Here is an 18513-nt window from a genome sequence, read left to right as displayed (position 1 = left end):
CCGTCTGGCACGAAAAATCATTCCATGATCAAAGCCACTTAGATCACATTTCTTCCCCATTCCGATGTTAGATCTGAACAACATCTGATCCTCTTGACAATGTCTGCATGCTTTTATGCATTGAGTTGCTGCCACATCATTGGCTGATTAGATATTTGCATCAACAAGCAGGAGTATAGGTGTGCCTAATAAAGTGGCCCTGTCTGTAAATACAGAATACACATCAAACTTCCTTGTCTACTTTTCCAATAGATACATTAACCCAATTATATTCTTTGCTGTCTTAATTAATGCAATGAACAAAAGAATCTGAGAGGAATATGCATGAGCTGGCAATTTCACTCCAGAGATTTGATCCCAAGAACACTAGGGATTGCTGTGATCTCAAAGGGGTCCTCAATCCTCCACCAATTCAATGACACTATTTGAAAGTTCTCCTGGGCTCCCTTTCTAATGTTTATTCCTCAGCCAATGACATTGAAGTGAATTAGTGATGATGGGAGTGGGAGTGGGAGTGCAACTTTTGCTGCACTTGATCACTGTTCAAAAGTACTTCATGAGCTTGCCTGTGGTGCCACAGAAACATGTCTCATTTATTGTAATTACATAACAGTGACAAACAGTACCATTTGGCTGGTGGGTTACAACCACTAATTGGCTGTTGTTGGTTTTGGATTGTCTCGCTCTGGCCAATTCCTGACCACAACCATCTATTTCTCTACTGCTGAGTTGACCAGGACTTTCCCTCTGGGATAGCTGTTTCTGAATGCCAAATTCTCTCCTAACTTCTTCCTGAAGGCTAGCACCTCTGCCTTACAATGCAGCAATCAAGCTTCATGTTATCAGAAAACACAAAGTGCACTGCAGATGCTGTGGTCAAATCAAGACGTACAAAAAAGCTGGATGAACTCAGCAGGTCGGGCAGCATCCGACCTGCCCGACCTGCTGAGTTCATCCAGCTTTTTTGTACGTCCATGTTATCAGAATCAAGTTTACTATCACTGGCACACTGTATATTGTGAAATGTATTATTTAGTATCAGCAGTACATTGCAATGCATAATAATAATAATAACAATAAATTATAATAGAAGTATATATAAGAATAATTCAAATAAGTAGTGCCAAAGCAGATGGAAAAAACAGTGAGGCATTGTTGAATGAACTCATTGTTCATTCAGAAATCTAATGGTGGAGGGGAAAAATCTGTTTCTAAAATGTTCCATCACTTCACCAGAAGTTCCCTTATCCATCCATAACTTTTCATCCAGGTTCCATATCTTTCCTAATTTTTGCACTTTACATAGTACTTTTGCACTTTTACACTTTTTACACTTTTAAACCATTCATCTCAGCAGCATTCAGCTGATTGGCAAGGAAGAGTGATTTTTCCTTTAGATGAGTGTTGGACCTGTTCACAACCCTAGAATTGTTGAAGATATCACTCTCAGGAAAAGATAGGTGCACTCTTTGCTGTGATCTCAAACTCTGAGCCAAACTTGTCAGTCCCAGAGGCTTCAATGGGATCAGATTTTTGGAGTTCAGGCAGGGAGAGACCAGCTCCACATTGACTCCAGGTTATGTCCTCCGAAGAATAGTGGTGCATGAAGAAAGGTTCAGATTGGGTTGTTAATCATCAGATTATAGAAGAAACAAAGATGATCTATTGTATAATTTGTTAGTCAAAGTCAAAAAGTTGAGCTTGTTGTCATGTATACAAGTATATGTATGCACAGATGCAATGAAAAACTTATTTAAAGCAGCTTCGTAGGCACATAGCATCAGAGAGGAAATGTTCACAAGTAAAGCAAATTAAACATAAACTATACACAATTTTTACAAGAAATCACTATCAGAACAAATAAAATGAAGGGAATAGCTGAAACTAACTAGCTGTTCTTGAACCCAGCGGTGTGCGATCTCAGGTTCTGTTCCTCCTGCCCAATGTTAAGAGTATTGTGTATTGACCAGAATCAGGTTTAGTTTCGCCAGCTTAAGTCATGAAATATGTTGTTTTGTGGCAGCAGTATGTGGCAATATATAATAAAAACTATAAATTATAATAAAAATATATTTAACATTAAATTTTAAAAGTAATGCAAAAAAGAGAGAAAAAAATGAAGGATTGTTCATGGGTTCATCGTTCATTCAGAGGTCTGATGGCAGAGGGGAAGAAGCTGTTCCTGAAATGTTAAGTGTGTGTCTTCAGGCTCCAGTATCTCCTTCCTGATGGTAGTAATGAGAAGAGGGCAAGTTCTGAGTGATGTCCTCGTCACCATCTGCCAGCAATAGTTGTGTCGTCGGAAAACTTGCAGATGGCATTTGAGCTGTGCTTAGCCACAGTCATGGTGTAGAGTGAGCAGAGCAGTGGGCTAAGCTCACATCTCTGAGGTGCACCAGCATCGATTGTCTGCAAGGAAGAAATGCCACTTTCAATCCGCACAGGCTGTGGCCTCCTGGTGAAGAAAACAAGGATCCAGTTGCAGAGGGAGGTTCAGAGGCCCAGGTTTTGGAGCGTGTTGAGGGTATGATTGTGTTGACTTCTGAGCTGTAGTCAATAAACAGCAGTCTGGTGTGAGTGTTGCTATGTCCAGATGCTCCAGGGCCAAGTGGAAAGCCAATGAGATTTCATTGGCTCAAAACCTATTGTGGTGATAGGTACATTGCAGTGGGTAATAGGCAAATTCCAACTCTTTGCTTGGTAGGAATTCATTCTAGCCATGACCAACTCTTCAAAACACTTCATCACAGTAGATATATGACTACCACTGTGTGAATGTCGTTGAGGCAGTTCACCCTGCTCTTGGGCACTGGTATGATTATTGCTCTTTTGAAGCAGGTGGGAACCTCGGACTGCAGCAGTGAGATTGAAGATGTCCTTGAACACTCATGTCAGTTGATTGGCACAGGTTTTCAGTGCTCTACCAGGTAAACCATCAGAGTTGATTACCTTGTGAGGGTTCACCCTCTTGAAAGATGTTCTGATGTTGGTCTCCAAGACAGAGATCACAGGGTCACAAGATACTGCAGGGATTCACACAGGTGTAGTTTTATTCTCAATTTTCAAAGTGTGCATATTGAGCTCATCTGAGAGTGAAGATTCATAGCCATTCATGTCAGAATCTGAATCAGGTTTATTGTCACCAGCATGTGACGTGGAATTTGTTAACTTAGCAGCAGCAGCAGCTCAATGCAGTACATAATCTAGCAGAGAAGAAAAATAATAATAATAAATAAAATTTTAAAAATAATAATTAATAAACAAGTAAATCAATTACAGAATGTGTATATTGAATAGATTAAAAAGCATGCAAAAAAAGAAATGCCATATATTTTTAAAAAGTGAGGTAATGTCCAAAGATTCAGTGTCCATTTAGAAATCGGATGGCAGAGGGGAAGAAGCTGTTCCTGAATCGCTGAGTGTGTGTCTTCAGGCTCCTGTAACTCCTCCCTGATGGCGGAGGGGAAGAAGCTGTTCCTGAATCACTGAGTGTGTGTCTTCAGGCTCCTGTACCTCCTCCCTGATGGCAGAAGGGAAGGAGCTGTTCCTGAATCGCTGAGTGTGTGTCTTCAGGCTCCTGTACCTCCTCCCTGATGGTGGAGGGGAAGAAGCTGTTCCTGAATTGCTGTGTGTGCCTTCAGGCTCCTGTACCTCCTCCCTGATGGTAACAATGAGAAAAGGGCATGCCCTGAGTGCTGGAGCTCCTTAATAGTGGACGCTGCCTTTCTGAGACACTGGTCCCTGAAGATGTCCTGAGTACTTTGTAGGCTAGTGCCCAAGATGGAGCTGACTAGATTTACAACCTTCTGCAGCTTGTCTCGGCCCTTTGCAGTAGCCCCACTATACCAGACAGTGATGCAGCCTGTCAGACTGCTCTCTACAATACAACTATAGAAAATAGCCTTCTGTAGGTTGCACCCAGACTTCGTGTATAGATCTCAATCATTGGTCTTGAATGCCACAGATCTAATCCTCATCAGACTATGGATCTCCTGGTTCGTCCACAGTATGTTCTCAAAGGCACACATTCATCCACACAGGTCTTGATGAAGTCAGTAACAACTAAGGTGTATTCATTCAGACTTGAAGATGAATCCCTGAATATTGTCCAGTCCACCAACTCAAAAGCCAGCCCTGTAAGTGTCCTCTGCCTCCCTTGACCATACCTTCTTGGTCCTCACCACTGTTGCTGCAGTCTTTAGTCTCTGCCTATCCTCTGAGAGTAGAAGTACAGTGAGGTGATCGGACTTTTCAAAGTGTGGGCGTGGTAAGTGTTCTTGGTGGTGGTGTAATAGTGGTCAAGTGTGTTGGTTCCACAGGTGATACCATCCTATTATTGGACATATGTAGTTGAACTGTAATGAGTAATAAAACTGTAAAGAAGATTAAGAGGTTGTTATTGGGAAAGGTGAGCCAGACTATGTCTTTATTCTTTGGAATGTAGTAGACTGAGAGGTTATATTATAGAAATGTTTAAATTATGAGGCAACGGTAACAGTCTTTCCCCCACAGTAGGGGAGTTCAAAACTTGCAGGCATAAGCTTAGGGCAGGTGTTCCCAACCTGGGGTCCATAGACCCCTTGGTTAATGGTAGGGGTCCATGGCATGAAAAAGTTTGGGAACCCCTGGTTTAGGGTGCAAGTTGATAAGTTTTAAGGAGATCTGAGGGACAACTTGTTCACGCAGAGGGTGTTAAGAGCATGGAACATTCGGCCTGAGGAAGTGGTTGAGACAGGTTCAATAATACTGTTTGAGAAGCACTTGGATAGATACATGGAGGGTTGGGATTGGAGGGCTATGGGCTAAACACAGGGATGTGTGACTAGCTGGGTGGACACCATGACTGTGTGCATGCTATATTACTCTGACATTATCAAGTCGCTGATAAAAGATTAACAGAATGGATTCCTGAGGGAATGTTTCCCCTGCAAAGTTTATTTAAACCAGGGTCTTTGTTTCTGAATAAGAAGTCTCCCATTTTGGATGGATATGAATAGGAATATCTTTTCTCAGAGGATTGTAAATCTTCGGAAGTCTTCATTCTCAAGAATGTTGGAAGGTGAGCTATTGAAAGGTTAGGGATTGCATTCAGAGCAAACACTGGGTCTACATCTTTTGCCCAGTTTCATGTTTTCTTCTGATTTAAATGTTTAAAGATAAGCTTTATTTGTCACATTTACATCAAAAAATGAAGCATACCGTGCATCAACAAACAACTCAGTCCAAGAATTGTGCTGGGAGGCAACCTGAAAATGTTGCCATGCCCCTGGCACCAACATAGCACACCAGCAACTTATTAACCTTTACTAACCCAAAACACAAGAGATTCTGAAGAGCATCATACAAAATGCTGGAGGAACTCAGCAAGTCAGGCAGCACAAACAAGAGAAAATTTGCAGGTGCTAGAAAGCCAAGCTACACAGTCAAATTGCTGGAAGAACTCAGCAGGCCAGGCACCATCTATGGAGAAGAGCCAACAGTTGACGTTTCATGCCAAGACCTTTCACCAGAACAGTTGGTGTGGGATACAATGGCCTGGTACTCCTTAGTGGGGTCTTGTTCGAGGTATAGGTAAGAGGAGTTCTCTGATCATTGTCGCCTGGCCTCAGCAAGGTAGCAGTCAGTCCACCAGACTACCACAGCACCTCCGCTTATCTGAATTGAATTGAATTGACTTTATTACTAACATCCTTCACATACATGAAGAGTAAAAATCTTTATGCTATGTCTCCGTCTAAATGTGCAATGTGCAATTTATAGTAATTTACAAGAAACAGTATGTACAACAGGATAGTCAATATATCATAGAAATATAATTGTGTCAGCATGAATTGAGCAGTCTGATGGCCTGTTGGAAGAAGCTGTCCTGGAGCCTGTCGGTCCTGGCTTTTTGTGCTGCGGTACCATTTCCCGGATGGTAGCAGCTGGAAGAGTTTGTGGGTGGGGTGACTCAGGTCCCCAGTGATCCTTTGGGCCCTTTATACACTCCTGTCTTTGTAAATATCCTGAATAGTGGTAAGTTCACAACTACAAATGCACTGGGCTGTCCGCACCACTCTCTGCAGAGTCCTGCGATTGAGGGAAGTACAGTTCCCATACCAGGCAGTGATGCAGCCAGTCAGGATGTTCTCAGTTGTGCCCCTGTAGAAAGTTCTTAGGATTTGGGGGCCCATACCAAACTTCTTCAACCGTCTGAGGTGAAAGGGGAGCTGTTGTGCCTTTTTCACCACATAGCCGGTGTGTATAGACCACCTGAGATCCTTGGTGATGCGGGTTGATGATGATGTTAGGGTTGGTGTGAAGAGAGTGGAGAGCAGTGTGTTCAGAAGGGCTGAGGTTGGAATTGGAGAGAGGAGTGGTGATGTCTTGTTGGCAGTTACCAATGAATAGATCCAGAGCAGGCACAAGACCAGAGTGGGGACCAGAGGAGGAGGGTTGAAGATGGGAGAAGGGGACATTGGTGTAGGATGGTGAGTCCTTGCCAAAGGAGTAGGCACAGAGACAGAGGGGGCAGAAGAAGAACTCAGCATCATGGCGGGTGCGGAACTCACTGAAGTGGGGGTGCAGGGGACAAAGGTGAGGCCTTTACAGAGGACAACATTTTCGGCCTCAGAGAGGGGAAAGTCAGAGGGGATGGTGAAGACCCGGCATGGATGAAAGCTGGGATCAGAGGGCAGAAGGGATTTGGTGGTGTCTGAGGAGAAGGGAGGTTTAGAGTGTTCATGGATGGTGGGGTGAGAGGAAGATGGAATCTCTGAAGACCCAAGAGCTGATGGTGGGACCCGAGAGAGACGGGATTGCAGAGTGCTGGTGGGGGAAGAAGAGACAGGGGTTCTAGAGGCAGCGCATGAAGACCCAACCTGGAGGTTCTGTCAGTCAAGGTCAAGGCCAGAGTCAGAGTTGGAGGTTGCGCATTTGGCACTTTGAAGGTGTCCGAGATTACTGGAACCCGCATTGATCAGGACAGAGTCCAGGCTTTAAGTCTGCTCCGGATCATTGGACCTGTCTAGACTGGCAGCATGGATCGTGGTCTGGAGATGTCCATGTCTGCTGGCGTTGGAAACAACAGGTTCCATAGACTGTAGGCAGGCAACCTTCCAATCCTTGCAGAACGTGCAAAAGTCAAAGAACCTGCGATTGAAAGCGTGGCTCTGGTAGAGGGTAAAGTCCATTACAGGCAGCGGAGGGAGAATCTTGCAGGCACTCACAAGAAAACAAAGGAACACAACAGAAACCATGAAAAGCCACACACAACAAAGACTGACAAACATCTGAAGTGCAAAAGAGGACAAATCATGCAAATAGCAAAAAAAGACAAAGAACACATGGAACATGAACTGCAGAGTCCCTGAAGTGAATCCACAGACTATGAATTTGGGATAAGTGAGATAAGTGAAGCCAGTCGCAAACCTGACAATGTGGGACCCAAGACTTCTGCACCTCCTGCCCGATGGTAGCAGCGACGAGAGAGGGAGATGGGCCAAATGAAGACAGAAGGCACGGGCTCAGGTGGGACATCTTGGCTAGCTGCTTTTACAGACAGTGGCCCACACTCAGGTTGGAGGAGAAACACCTTATATTCTGGCTGGGTAGTCTCCAACCTGATGGAATGAACACTGATTTCTTGAACTTCAAGTAATGCCCCCCCCCCCCCACCCTTCACCATTCCCCATTACCTTTTCTCTCTCTCACCTTATCTCCTTACCTGCCCATCACCTCCCTTTCCCTCTGGAGCTCCTCCCCTTTTCTTTCTTCTATGGATTTCCGTTCTTTCCTATTAGATTCCCCCTTCGCCAGCTCTTTATCTCTTTCAATAACCAACTTCCCAGCTCTTTATTTCACCTGTCCTCCTCCCGGTTTCACCTATCACCTTGTGGTTTTTCCTCTCCTCCCCTCCACCTTCTGACTTTGAATCCTCATCTTTTTTCCCTTCAGTCCTGATGACGAATCAACTGTTTACTCTTTTCCATAGATGCTGCCTGGCCTGCTGAGTTCCACAACTCACTAACCCTAACCGTACAGCACTCTGGAAAAGTCTTAGCATTTTGTGTGTGTTGCTTGGATTTCCAACATCTGCAGATTTGCTCTTGCTTGTGATTGCACTCCATCTTACAGCTGGTGCTGTAAAATGTTACGCTGACCGCTACGCTAATGGCTGCAGATCAAATCAATGACAGTACAAAACATATACACAGTTTAATGCCAGATATAATCAGAATCTAGCTTCCAGGCACAGATACCTGCATGCAAACACCAATCGTAAACAGTGGCTGGCTACATAATTAAAACACTGGCATATTTCAACAGAGTGCCTAATGTTTGCTTCTTTCAACACGGGTGCCCTGCTGCAAAGAACATCTGAGGCCCAATTGTAGGTTACTTAGCTCGGGGCAGAGTATCTGCTGAAATATAATATTGAGTTTTCAGTGAATATGCTATACACAGAACAAAAGTAGCAACAGAAATGGATTGGTTTGGAACAGTACTTTTCTGAAGTACATTTGCCCATTAACTATGACTACTTTCCACTGCCTAGTGGATCCAACAGGTGTGGTTGTATTGTTGCTGAGGGATAGTTTACAGTGAGGTCTTCTAGCTTCTGACCCAAACACGTCTGGACTAAGTGCTTTTCTGTATCAAAAAACTTGATACCATACAGCAGCCCACTTAATCAGCATACCACTCACCAATCTAGGCATATTTTTGCTCTGAGGTCAGCTTGACTTGTCACACACACATCAAAACATACAGTGAAATGCACCTTTTGCGTTTGTCCAAGGAGGTGCTGGGACAGCACGCAAGCGTCATACCCTATAATCAAAATAGCATCCTGCAACTCACTACCCCTAACCGTACAGCACTCTGGAAAAGTCTTAGGCATAGCTAGGGTGCCTAGGACCTCTGCACAGTACTGTATTTGTCAATGTGTAGCAGAGAGTGGGTTTGTAAATCTGGCGGAGCAAAGGATGTTGGGAATGGTGAGGATGGATTGCCACGGGGGAGGTGTGAGACATCTAGCAGAGAAGGAGTGCCAGGGTGGGGGGTGGGGAGTGGCACCGATGCAGACACACCCAGCCCTAAGACACCAGGCAAGGTTATTTGATTCCAAACAGTCGGCTTATTGATCATTACAGAATGTCCCTCTGATGCTTCCCGCTCCTTCCCCTTTTCCCAACCGTGATTCCCCTCCCCCTGCCCCCTTCATTATTTATTATTATATTGCAATTCGCCCTTTACTGTGCCTATTGTCTTGTTTATTAATTATTGTACTGTCTTGCACTGTTTTGTTCACTTTATGTAGTCCTGTGTAGGTCTGAGGTCTAATGCAGTTTTGTGTTGTTTCACGTAGCACCATGGCCCTGGAGGAATGTTGTTTCGTTTTTACTGTGTATTGTACCAGCAGTTATGGTTGAAACGACAATAAAAGCGACTTCCCACTCTCAGTCCACAATAGAGACCCACATCAGAATCAGGTTTATCATCACTCACATTTGCCATGCATTCTGTTTTTTTTTGCGGCAGCAGTACAGTGCAATACATTAAGTTACTACAGTTCTGGACAAAAGTCTTAGGCACCCTAGCTATATGTATGTACCTAAGACTTTTTTCACAGTATTTTACATCTTTGAAATATGGGAGGAAACAAGAGCATGGTCACAGAGAGAACATACAATCTCCTTACAGACAGCAGCAGGAATTGAACCTGGGTCGCTGGCACTGTGCAGCATTACATTAGCCTCTACACTACTGTGCCGCCTGTGCCACAGATGCCTTATGACCACAGTGTGCACCAGTTGCAAAATTCACAGCAGTGACGTAATATAACTATTCCAACAGCTCCTCCCGAATTTCAACCTCTTCTACCAAGGACAAATGCAATTGTTACTTGGGGACACAATGAAGTTTCCCTCCTTGGCCTGAAAATATATTGCCATTGTTTCACTATTGCTGGCTCTGATGCCTGGAATTTCTTTCCCACTTGTTCTGTGGGAGCAATTTCACCAGAAGGACAGGAGTAATTGAAGAATGCTTCTCACCACTTCCTTCTCAATGGCAATTAACAATGTATAAGAGAATTGCCAGGATGTTCATTTTCTGTAGCCAAAAACAAAATTGCTCCAAATGTCTACTGACATCAGTGTCCTCAATCTTTTCTATCTTTGCTCTGTGATGCCAAATTTCAGATTTTCAGATTCTCCTTCTTTAGCTTGGCGGTGGCCCAAGTACTGGTAAATGGGATTAACCCTGTTAGATACTTGATGGTTGACATGGATACAGCGGTCTGACTGGCTTTTTTATGTGCTGTGTGACTCTGTGATTCTGTGACTAATGAAAGGCTCTACCCCACAAGGGGTATTCTGGGGTTAAGTGAGAAAGCTGCTGGGCGTTGGTGAGAATGCTTTCTGGGGCATGATAGCTTGTTCAGCTCAACTGTGGATGCGTGACTATAATAAAAACAAGTGTGAGCATTTTATATGACTCCACGGCGAATTGAGGGTGGCACGGTGGGGTAGCGGTTTGTGTAATGCTTTACAGTGCAAGCTGTAAGATTGGAGTTCAATTCCTGCCGCTGTAAGGAGTTTCTCCCCGTAAACACGTGAGCTTCCTCTGGGTGCTCCAGGTTCCCCCCGCACTCCAGAGATGTAAGGGTTAGCGTTAGTGAATTGCAGGCATGCTACGTTGGCACCACCAACACAATGACAGTAGTGGGCTGCCCCCAGCACATAATTGGATAGTGTTGGTCATTGACGTGATCAACACATTTCACTGTATGTTTCAATGTACATGTGATAAATAAAGCTGATCTTTGAAAATATAAATGTGTGCCATATTTCAATTCTTGCAAGCAGTCCTGATCTTCCAACTGGTTCCTTTTCATGTCTTTCACCCAAAACTCAAACATGAGCTTGGTAAGGAAAGTAGTGGTTAGATTTTATAATGATGTGAAACTTTGATGTTTTAGAACTCAAATTTACTTTCTTTTTCCCTTATTACCCTAGCAACTAGCTGTTTCTCAAGTCGAGAACATTTGGTTAGGGTGGATAGATGGTTTGATGGGACTTGATTTCCTAGGGGACCTCTGGGAACAGAACATCTCTGAGCTGGATACATGGAGGATAACAGCTTGTTCTCTGATTTGTAGAATGGAGGTCATTGTTCTACAGATCCCTGGGATTTTGTCTGCTTTGTATGCAACTTCACTGCCAAAGAAAGCACAACCAGAGCCTGATGTTGGCAAACATTTAACATAATATTGCTGAATGAGCATGTAGTGTGGTAGATGTTAGGTATTCCAAAGCAACACACACACACAGTGCTGGAGGATCTCAGCATGTTAGGCAGCATCTATGGAAATGAATAAACTGTTGATGGTTTGGACTGAGACCTTTCTTCAGAGGGGTATTCCAAGCTAGTTGGAGCATTCAAAAGGAAGAAGCTGAGAATATCTCAACAGCTTTGGATATAAGTACATGCTATATTAACCATTCAGGTATTGCCTCAGTTTTTCATCATCTTAGCCCTATTTCTATGACTGGCATTTTCCAGTTTGCAGAGCACATGCTGAGGGATGCACTAAAACTTGATGCCGCCACAGCAATGGCTTGATTGGGAAGAACCACAGTGTAGGATTCTTCTCCGACTGAAGAGGGAGAGGCAAGGTTTGGGAGGAAGCCCCTCAATAATTATTGCTGTGGTACACCCCTCCGGAGTGTCACGTGTGTGGCAGACATGCAATACAATAGTACGGAAAGCTTTGACTATGAATATAAAGAATGAATAGGCATTGAATGGTATATTATTGTAAATAATGTTTTTATGATGAATCCAAATGATTTTGTTCCAAAAAAATTGGTTAAAAGTGTGTGGAGAAAGGGCCTGTGTTGTGGCTCATCATAAGCAGCTGCGTGACAAAGGATCCTCTGGTCTGCGGGCCATTCCCAGAGACTGACATTGGGTGCTGCTGGCAGATCATGAACTCAGTGAAAGACACCCTTTGGTCTGCCCGATGGATGTTGGTCTGTCAGCACGCCGAGATGCCTGTAGAGAAACACTACCGACTGGCACATTCCAGGCTGCAGGAGTACAGTTCTGTGCTGAGGAATGCACTTAAGCTTGGTGCAATCACTGCAAGTAGTCGGTCAAGAAGGACCACAGTGTAAGGCGCTGAGGGAGGAAGCCCCTCAATTATTGTAGTAATGTATTACCAGAGGGGGCCACGAGTGGTCCTATTGTTTTTAAGGAATGTAATTCAACACTACAGAACGTGTTGACTATGAATGTTCTTGTAAATAATTTTTAAAATTATGAACAAAGTTTATTTTGATAAAAAAATCTTTTTTAAAAAAAGTTCCAGGGTGTGTCCTATTAGTGTAAGTTTATTAATGTCACATGTATCAAGACACAGTGAAGAGCTTCTCTTTCATACTGTTTATACAGTTCAAATCATAAGGTAAAACAATAACAATGCAGAATAAAGTGTAAAAACTACTGACAAAGATCAGTGCAGGTGAACGATAAAGTGCAAAATCATAACCAGGTAGATTGGCAGGCTGGGACTCTTATCTTATCCTACAATGAGGCCGCCATTGCTGGAGAGATATGGTCAATTCGATTACATGCTGCAGACTTAGATGCTGAAACTTGAAACTTCTATTTCAATGTAGTTTGCAAAAAGAGGGAAAAACACTGATATGGTATTGATAACATCTATATTTTACATTCATCTGTGGAACGGGGCTGGAATTCCTTTGTGGGAACCTGGTATTTTCAATTCTGCTAATTCAGAGTATTTATTTTCAGGAAACCACAATGATTCAGATCTCCTACTGAGAATCGAGGCAAGAAATAACGAACCTGCTTTCATGATTTCAAACAGTCATGAGACCAGTCGAAAGCAAACAACACCAGAACTGATCTAATTCATTGAACAAAGTCTGCCAGTTGCAGTAGACAAGCTGCTGGAGGAACTCAGTGGATCGAGCAGCATCTATGGGGAAGTGGGGACGGGGTGGTAAAGGAATTGTTGTCATTTTGGATCGAAACTCTGCATCAGAGTGATGACAACTTCCTTCCCCCCACAGATGCGGCTCTGAGATTGTTAGTTGAGCAAGATTCCAGCATTTGTGTCTACCAGATATTGTCTTGTATATTCTTTGGCCCTGGGTAAGTGTAGCGAATAGATAACACTGAAGATTGATGAATGTTTCACTGAAGGATGGAGCTCTCCTGAACTCTGCATCTCCCAGGAGGTCAGAAGCATTGAATGCCATAGGATCAGCCCAAAGACATTGCCAGGCACAGATTCTTCAGATTGAGAAACTGATGGAGGTTATTTCAGAAAACAGAGGCCAGATGAGAATGAGGGAGGGTTGGGACATGATTTGTGGGCTATTCAAAGGTCAATATGGGATTGAGGGAGAAATTGGTAATTGGTTTATTACTCTCACATGTACAGATGTACAATAAAATAATTGCTTTGCGTGCCATCCCCAAAGATCATTTCACTGAATCAGTGCATTGACATAGTACAAGGAAAAAACACTAACAGAATGCAGAAAGAAGTACGGCATTTGCAGAGAAAGTGAAGTGCAGGCAGACAATAAGATGGAAGACCATGATGAGATATGTTGAGAGGTCAAGAGTCCATCCTGTAGTCTTAGAGTAGCAGGAAGGAGAAGCTGTTGTGCCTAGTGATGAGCTTTTTTTTAGACTTTTTTATCTTCTGCCTGATGGATTGCATAACATTAAGGGTGGCACAGTCATGTAATGGTTAGTACAATGCTTTACAATACAGGGCACCTGGGTTGAATTCCCACCACTGTCTGTAAGGACGTGATGAAACGAGTTTCCTCTGGGTGTTCTGATTTCTTCCCACTGTCCAAACACATAACAGTTGGTAGGTTAATTGGTCATTGTAAATTGTCCTATGATTAGGCCAGCATGGGACAAGTTACAAGGGGGTGGCTGGGTGGTGCAGCTTAGAGGGCTGGAAGGCCTTTTCTGTGCTGTATCTCTATAAATAAGTTAATAAATAAAATTAAAAGATCACCCACCACAGCTTTGAACTGATTCTATAACAAATGGGCTTACTTTCTAGGACTCTACAGTTCATGGTTTCATTATTTATTTATTTATCTCTCTGCCTATTTCTCTATTGATCTATCTATATTTATTTATCCTTTTTGTATTTGCACAGTTTCTTTCCTCTTGCACATTGGTTGTTTATAGTTTTTCACTGATTCTGTTGTATTTCTTTATTTTACTGTCAGTACCCTCAAGAAAATGAATCTTAGGGTAGTAAATGGTGACCTATAGACGTACTTTGAGGATAAGTTACTTAGAAATTTTAACTTTGATTGAAAATTATGAACTTTGCAATCCACGTGACAAATCCACAGTTTCCATTAATGGGACACTTTCACAAAGATTCAGTTATGTATTTTACTTAACCAGTGTGCTACAAAGTAGAAGATTTGGATCAAATCAGCATTAAAATCATTTTATACAGGTGTCCCCGCCTTATGAATGTTCTCTTTACGCCACTTCGCTTTTACAAAAGACCTACAATTAGTAACCTGTTTTCACATTACAAAGACGATTTTTGCTTTTATGAAAACTTTTCCCATATAAATTCATGGTTCTTTGCTTTACGCCATTTCGGTTTCATAAGAGCGCTCTACGTTTGCAAAGGGGGGAGAACACCTATATTTGAATACATCATTTAATATTTATTTTTTGTCAATTTTTTTTATCGTTCTCCTTCAACTTTAGCCTCATGGATTAGTTTTACAACTTAAACTGTGAAATGTTAAATGGTGGTTTAGGAAACTTGAAAGAACATGAAGTGTATTTAATAAACATAACTGCGCCAGAAATAAATTAGAGAGAAAATTACTGTGAGTCCAAAGGCTGTTGACTTCCCTATGGACACCCACAGAGTCAAAACCAACTCTGACCCCCTGTATGCTACCCCACACGTCCCTCCTCTGGAGGACTTGACCACAAGAAAAATATTACAGCAACCATCTGCCAGGCACTGAGCAGTGAGATGATGTGTTTCCAAATTTGTTTCAATGACTACCAAGTTACACAGGGGAAGGATGTGACTTCACCTCCCCACCATCCTTCCCACAGACATGCCTCTGAGAGACTGCCAACCGGCATTAAATGCCCATCTGGGGCACCTGGCTGGAGGATGAAGGCATCACCTCCTCAGCTCAGCTCTAAATCTGAAACTGAATTCACGTCCACCTGCTCTGCTCCAGTGAGTCAATCCAGTCTCCTGGTTCCTGTCTGAATATCCAGGTTCAGTTCTCTCACAGCATAATCAGAATCAGAATAGGTTTAATATCGCTGGCATAATCGTTGGATTTGTTCCTAGGACTTTTGCACAATACGGCAGTTGTCAACATGAAGCTGCAAGTGAGTTTGTAAATCTAGCTGGAGCAAAGGATCATGAGAATGGTGAGGATGGAGCACCCTGGGAGCAGTATGGGACAGGTGGCAGAGAAGGAGTGCCAGGGGCAGGGGGTGGCATCTATGCCAGACACACCAGGCAAGGTCATTTGATTCCAAGCAATTGGTTTTCTTGATCATTATAGAATGTCTCACAGAAATACACACTTTACCAGGTGGTCATTATCCATAACTGCTAGTCAATTCTGAATATCATTTGCATTTTTCTGTTTAGACTTCAGAGAAGTTTGGTGATTGTGCCAGGTCATTCTCCTTGTGTGATTGAGGAATGAATCCAAGTTTTCAGAGTCCAGTTAATCGGCAATGGCATGCACATAGGCTTGCTTGCCACTAGAAAGGTGAGCACTTGTTTGTGAACAGTGCATTTGAGCACTTGTGAACAGTGTTTGTGATGTTTGAAGTAAGGTGTACCATCTTAATCTGATGTTCTAGCTCTCTGTTAATGTTCTGTAGGTTTCACTTAGTGCATGACCACCGTGTTCATGCTCGAACTGTACCTCAATCACACTTTGAGTAGTAAGAACATTGCTGGCTAGCCACTTTCAGGAGATTAAAGGCAGAGGGGTCAGAGTGGAAGTGTGGAAGACATTCAAGGTCATGGGCTACTGAGAGGTTGACACACAAGAGTCTGCAGATGCTGGAATCTTATTGGATCAAAGGTTCATTTATTATCAAAGTATACAACTCTGAAATTCTCCTTCTCCAGATAGCCACAAAACCAAGAAAGAAAAGAACGGCAGTATGATTATCAACCCCCAAATCCCCCGCCCCACACTAAAAAGAACAAAAACTGAGCAGGCACATCGACCCCCAAATCTTCCTCCCTCGTACAAGAAAAATGAGAAAGATTGGGTGAAAAACACACAATATAAAAACTATAAGACTGGAAAGAAAAGTCCATAATCCAAATCCATTTCCAAAATGCAGAAAAGTCCTGAGTAGCATTCTCTGAGCACAGTAGCAAGCAGCAGAACAATCCCACCAGTGACCAGAAGGCAGGGCGAACATTTAAAAGGTTAAACTCATCCTCATGGACTGAATGAGATCTTCCATAAAGTGGGTGTCCGACCGGAGCTTGGGCTTCCCGGTACAGAGAGGTTCATGTTGTGTTTCCTGAGTACAGTATGCTGAATTGAATCAAGTACTTCTTCACCCTGAGGTCTATGTGACGAGGTGAAATGGCAGGTGTTGAACCTCTAACCTCAGAAAAGTAGCGAAGGAAGTTGGTTGGGGGGGTGGTGTATATTGGTAATGACTTGCACAGTAATGAGTGTCCTGGATGGAAGGGTCCCTTTGGAATGCATAGAAACATAGAAATCTACAGCATATTACAGGCCCATGTAACCTACTCTAGAAACTGCCTAGAATTTCCCTACTGCATAGCCCTCTGTTTTTCTACGCTCCGTATACCTATCTAAGAGTCTCTTAAAAGACCCCAAAGTTTTTAAAGGGGAAAGAAAGATGTGCTTTTTCTGTTGACATCATAAAGAAGCCTATAGGAATAGTGTTGGATGAGGTGGGGTGCAAGAGGAGGAAGAGTATAAGCTGTCGTGTTAAACAGTCCACTGCACACCCACAAGCACATTCTCTGACAGGCTATGAACTCAGTAAGCACAAGAACAGAAAAAGCAGGAATTGCTCAGCATGGAGGTATACAAAATTATGAGGGTTTATAGATAGAGTATTTGCTGGCCAGTGATGTAGTAGAATCAGCACTGGAATTCCCATGAGTGAAGACTTCTCAACACCTACCCTGTCAAGCATCCTTAGGGTCTAACAAACTCCAAGGAATACAGACACAGACTTCCAGCCTCTCTTGATAAGATAAGCCTTCCATTTTAGGAATGTTGGCTGAATCTAATTCAGATTGCCTCCAGTGCCACTTTAAGTAAGGGGACTGTGGACAGTCCTCCAGGTGTGGCCTCCCTAACACACTGCATAATTGGAACAGAACCTCTCTATTCTTAAACCTCAACACTCATGCAATGCCAATTTGCCTTTTTAACAATTTTTTGGATCTGCATCCTAACATTTTGTGATTCATGCACCAGAACAACTAGAGCCCTGTGCACTTTACTCACTTGCAGTCTCCTTCTGCCTAGGTAATAGCCTGCCCCTGAATTCCTCTCGCTGAAGTGCAAGACCCTATATTAAACTCCATTTTCCAGGAATTTTGTTCAATCACTCAGTCTATCATTATCCTGTTACAGATGTTATGTTGATGAGGCCAAATTGGAGTATTGTGTACAGGCCGGTTAACTACTTCAGGAAATATATCAATAACATTGAAAGAATAAGGCCATATGGCATAGGAGCAGAATTAGGCCATTTGGTCCATTGAGTCTGCTCCATCATTCCATCATGGCTGACTTATTACCCCTCTCAACCCCATGCCCCTGTAACCTTTGGCGTCCTTACTAATCAAGAACCTGTTGACCTTTGCTTTAAATAAACTCAATGACTTGACCTCCACAACCATCTATAGGAATGAATTACGCAGATTCGCCACCCTCTGGCTGAAGAAATTCTTCCTTAACTCTGTTCTAAATGGACATCCCTCTATCCGGAGGTTGTGTCTTCTGGTCTTAGTCTCACCCACTCTCCACATTTACTCTATCGAGACCTTTCAATATTTGATAGGTTTCAATGAGATCTCACCTCATTCTTCTAAACTATCGTCCCAGAGCCATCAACTGCTCCTCATACGTTAACCCTTTCATTCCCAGAATCATTCCAACGCTAACTCTCGACCAATACCAGCACAGCCTTTTATAGATAAAGAACCCAAAACTGTTCACAATACTCCAAGTGTGTATAGACCAGTGCTTTACAAAGCCTTGACATTACATACTTGCTTTTATGTTCTAGTCCTCTTGAAATGAATGCTAGCATTGTATTTGCTTTCCTCACAACTGATTCAACCTGCAAGTTAACCTTGAGGGACTCCCAAGTCCCTTTGCACTTCTGAGTTTTGAACTTTTTTCCTGTTTTGAAAACAGTCTATGCCTATATTCCTTCTATCAAAGTGCATGACCA

Source organism: Hypanus sabinus, chromosome X2, assembly GCF_030144855.1.
Source record: "Hypanus sabinus isolate sHypSab1 chromosome X2, sHypSab1.hap1, whole genome shotgun sequence".
Classification (NCBI taxonomy): domain Eukaryota; kingdom Metazoa; phylum Chordata; class Chondrichthyes; order Myliobatiformes; family Dasyatidae; genus Hypanus; species Hypanus sabinus.
The sequence above is the reverse complement of the archived record's forward strand: the minus strand, read 5'-3'. Positions refer to the sequence as shown.